The sequence below is a fragment of the Cebus imitator genome, unplaced genomic scaffold (assembly GCF_001604975.1).
Source record: "Cebus imitator isolate Cc_AM_T3 unplaced genomic scaffold, Cebus_imitator-1.0 Scaffold262, whole genome shotgun sequence".
Classification (NCBI taxonomy): domain Eukaryota; kingdom Metazoa; phylum Chordata; class Mammalia; order Primates; family Cebidae; genus Cebus; species Cebus imitator.
The window spans coordinates 1017096-1021475 of record NW_016107577.1 but is presented as its reverse complement, the minus strand read 5'-3'; the positions used below and the strand labels follow the sequence as shown (position 1 = coordinate 1021475).

The following is a 4380-nucleotide window of genomic DNA, read 5'->3' as shown; positions in this document are numbered from 1 at the left end:
TGACAATTTTAAATGGTTTTATTTAAGACATTGCATTTTCCATTTACAATACATGTTTATAAAGTGCAATGTTATTTCCTTCCCCTGTGCATATGTTCCATATTCAAGTATTGAGAATGCCCAGTAACTTACTATAGCAGCTCAACTTTTAAAACTGCCACAGAATTTGCTACAAATTTATGTCCTTCAATGTTTTACATGTCTGGAGCAATGCTACATCTATACTTGCGTTGGCTTAATCAACTTCTTCAATAGTGGGCCCTCAGGAAGCACCACCAGAGGGAGGAGCTCTACCACCAGGGAATCCCCCAGGCATCCCTCCTGGCATGCCTCCTACACACATCATCACCAAGCTGTACTCTGGTACAGCTTGGTGATGATGGGGTTGCAGAATTTCTCCAGCTCTTTCTGCTGATGTTCAAATTCTTTCTTCTTGGCAATCTGATTCTTATCGAGCCAGTTGATAATTTCATTACACTTGTCCAGAATCTTCTGTTTGTCCTCATTGTTAATCTTGCCTTGAAGTTTCCCATCTTCGACAGTTGCTTTCATGTTGAATTCATAGGACTCAAGTGAATTCTTGGATGACACTTTGCCCCTCTGCTTCTCATCTTCCACTTTGTTCTTCTCAGCTTTCTGGACCATACGTTCAATGTCTTCCTTGTTCAAATGGCCCTTGTCATTAGTGATAGCATCTTGTTCTCTTTTTCTGTACTCTTGTCCACACCAGAGACATTAATGCCAATGGCATCAATGTCAAAAGTGACTTCAATCTGAGAAACACCTAGGGGTGCAGGAGGTATGCCTGTGAGTTCAAACTTGCCAAGCAGGTTGTTATCCTTGGTCATGGCACACTCACCTTCATAAACCTGAATACGCATACCAGGCTGGTCGTCAGAATAGGAAGTGAAGGTCTGTGTCTGCTTGGTTGGAATGGTAGTATTACACTTGATGTGGACAGTCATGACTCCAACAGCAGTTTCAGCACAAGTGAAAGAGGAGTGACATCCAAGAGCAGTAAATCTTGAACATTTTCAGACTTGTGTCCAGACAGGTGGCCTGGACAGCTGCACCATAAGCAACAGCTTCATCAGGGTTGATGCTCTTATTCAGTTCTTTTCCATTGAAGAAGTCTTGGAGAAGCTTCTGAATCTTGGGAATGTGAGTAGAACCACCCACTAGGGCAATATCATGAATCTGTGACGTGTTTAGTTTGGCATCTCGAAGGGCTTTCTCTATGGGGTCCAGGGTGCCATGGAACAGGTCAGTATTCATTCAATTCTTCAAATTGAGCACAGGTAATGGAAGTATAGAAGTTGATTCCTTCACAGAGAGAATCGATTCTCACTACGGTCCTGGGTACTGGAAGAGAGAGTATGCTTAGCACATTCACAAGCAGCACAGAGGTGTCTTATAGCTCTCTTGTTCTCACTGATGTCCTTCTTATGCCTGCGCTTGAACTCAGCAATAAAATGGTTGACCATACGGTTGTCAAAACCTTCTCCAGCCAAATGGGTGTCTCTGGCTGTAGATTTGATCTCAAAGATTCCATTCTCAATAGTGAGGATTGACACATCAAAAGTGCCACCTCCCAGGTCAAAGGTCAGCATGTTTCTTTCTGCTACAAACTTTTTGTCTAAGCCATAAGCAGTAGCAGCAGCAGTTGGCTCATTAATAATTCTAAGTACATTGAGACCAGCAATAGTTTCAGCATCTTTGGTAGCCTGATGCTGAGAGTCATTCAAGCAAGCTGGCACTGTGACCACAGCGTTGATAACAGCCTTCCCAAGGTAGGCTTCTGCAATTTCCTTCATCTTTGTCAGAACCATAGAGGATACCTCCTCTGGATAGAAGGTTTTGGTCTCTCCCTTGTTTTCTACTTTGATCTTGGGCCTGCCAGCATCATTCACCACCATGAAGCACCAATGCTTCATATCAGACTGGACAACAGCATCATCAAATCTGTGTCCAATCAGACATTTGGCATCAAAAACCATGTTGGTGGTGTTCATTGCAACTTGGTTTTTTGTGGCATCACTGATCAGTTGTTCAGTGTCTATAAAGGCAAGATACCTTGGAGTGGTTCAGTTTCCCTGATCACTGCCAATTATCTACTTTTCCATGCTGGAAAACACCCACACAAGAGTAGGTGGTGCCAAGATCAATTCTAACTGCTGGTCCCTTCAACATGATTGCTGGCACGTAGGCCTGGCTCTGACAATGAAGAAAGCCACAGGAACCCAGAGAACTGCAGGTGAGTTCAATGAGCCATAGTACCCAATAGCTTTTCAACCCTTTTCTCCCTCCCTCCCTTTCTTCATCCTAATGTGAGCATTAACTGCTCTAAATTTCTTTGTCAGTATTGCTTTAGCTTCATCTCACAAAATTGATATGTCCTATTCTCATTTTATTCAGTGCAATGTTTTCTTTGATTTCCTTTGAGACTTCCTCTTTAATCCATGGCTTTCTAAAAAGTTAGTTGTTTAAGTGTCATGTGTTTAGATATTTTCATTTTATCTTTCTGATATTGATTTCTAGTTTGATTCCATTATTGTCAGAGAACACACTGTATGATTTCAGTTCTTTTCAATATGTCGAAGTTTCTTTCATGGCCCAGGATATGGTCTGTATTTGTAAATCTTATGTTGCTCTTGAAAAAAAATAAGCGTATTCTGCTGTTGTTGAGGAAAGCATTGTATATATACTGATTCTATCCTGTTGGTTGATTGTGCTATTCATATCTTATGTATTGCTAATATTATGTCTAGCATTTCTATGAGTTGCTGAGTAGGCAGTGTTGAAGTTCCCACCTGTAATTTTGGATTTGCCTATTTATTCTTTCAGCTTTATCAGTTTTAGCTTCATATATTTCAAAACTCTGTTATTTAGTGTGTACCCATTTAAGATTAAGATTATTATCATTCTCTGGTAGATCCATTTATGTTTGTTATGTCCATCTTTGTTTCTAGTAATTTTCTTTGCTCTTCTATTGGCTTTATTTGATATTAATATAGCAATTTCTGTGTTTTGCTTGTTTTATTACCTATTGCATGATATATGTTTTTCTATTTTTATTTTTTACTTTCATCCTACTTATGTTCTTTTAAAATATTTTATTTATTTATTTTAAAGGTAGAGTCTTGCTTTGTTGCCCAGGCTGCTCTCAAACGCCTGGCCCCAAGTGATCACTATCCCTCAGCCTCCTGAGTAGCTGGGACTATAGGCATGTGCCACCCATCTGGCTGAGTCATATTTTTTAAATGTCTCTGTGAATTCCTGTCTTTTCATTGGTGCATTTAGACAATTTACATTCAAACCTGTGCTCATTCCATCTTTCTATGCAATGCTCCAAATTTTTTTCTTTTATTATTTGCTTCTGTTGAAGAATTTTTAAAGCTATTCTTGAAAGATAAGTCTGTTGGCAAAAAAATATTTTCATTATTCTTTGTCTGAAAATGTTTTTGTTTCCCTTTCACTCCTAAAGATTGATTTCACCAAACATACAATTTGTGGTTGATAGTTTCTTCTTTCTACTTCAGTACTTGAAAAATGTTGTGCCACTTTCCTCAGGTCTCCATGATTTTAGATCAGAAATTGATACTCATTCAAATTCAAATAAGTAATGTCTCATTTTCCACTGAGGGCTTTCAAATTTTTTTTTATTTTACTTTTCAGAAGCGTAGTTATGATGTGTTTCGGTATGGGTTTATTTGTGTTTATACTACTTGGGTTTTATTAAGCTTTTTGAATCTTTAAGTTTGTGTCTTTTGCCAAAATTTAAAAATTTTAGCATCACATCTTTGGCCCTACTTTCTTTTTCTTCTCCCTCTGGGACACTGATGATATAAATGTTGCATCTATTTTATTATCTCACAGGTTCTTTAGTCTCTTTCATTTTTATTAGTCTTCATTTTCTTTTTCTCTGTTCTTAAGTATATTTCCCTCTAAACACTGCTTTAGCTGTGTCCCAGAGATTCTAGTAGGTTGTATCATTGTTCTCATTGGTTTCAAAGAACTTCTTTATTTCTGCCTTAATTTTGTTATTTACCCAGTAGTCATTCAGGAGCAGGTTTTTCAGTTTTCATGTAGTTGTGTGGTTTTGAGGGAGTTTCTTAATCCTGAGTTCTAATTTGATTGCACTGTGGTCTGAGAGATTGTTTGTTATGATTTCTGTTATTTTGCATTTGTTGAGGAGTATTTTACTTCCAATTATGTGGTTAATTTTAGAATAAGTGAGATGTGGTGCTGAGAAGAATGTATATTTTGTTGATTTGGGGGTCAGAGTTCTGTAGATGTATATTAGGTCCCCTTGGTCTAGAGCTGAGTTCAAATCCTGAATACTGCTGTTAATTTTCTGCCTTGTTAAGGTGTCTAATATTG

At 38.2% G+C, this 4380-nt stretch overlaps 1 pseudogene; it reads right to left on the bottom strand.

Annotated features, from left to right (window-relative positions):
• Positions 1–2190, bottom strand: LOC108283551 (annotated as a pseudogene).
• Positions 2191–4380: the final 2190 nt, after the last annotated feature.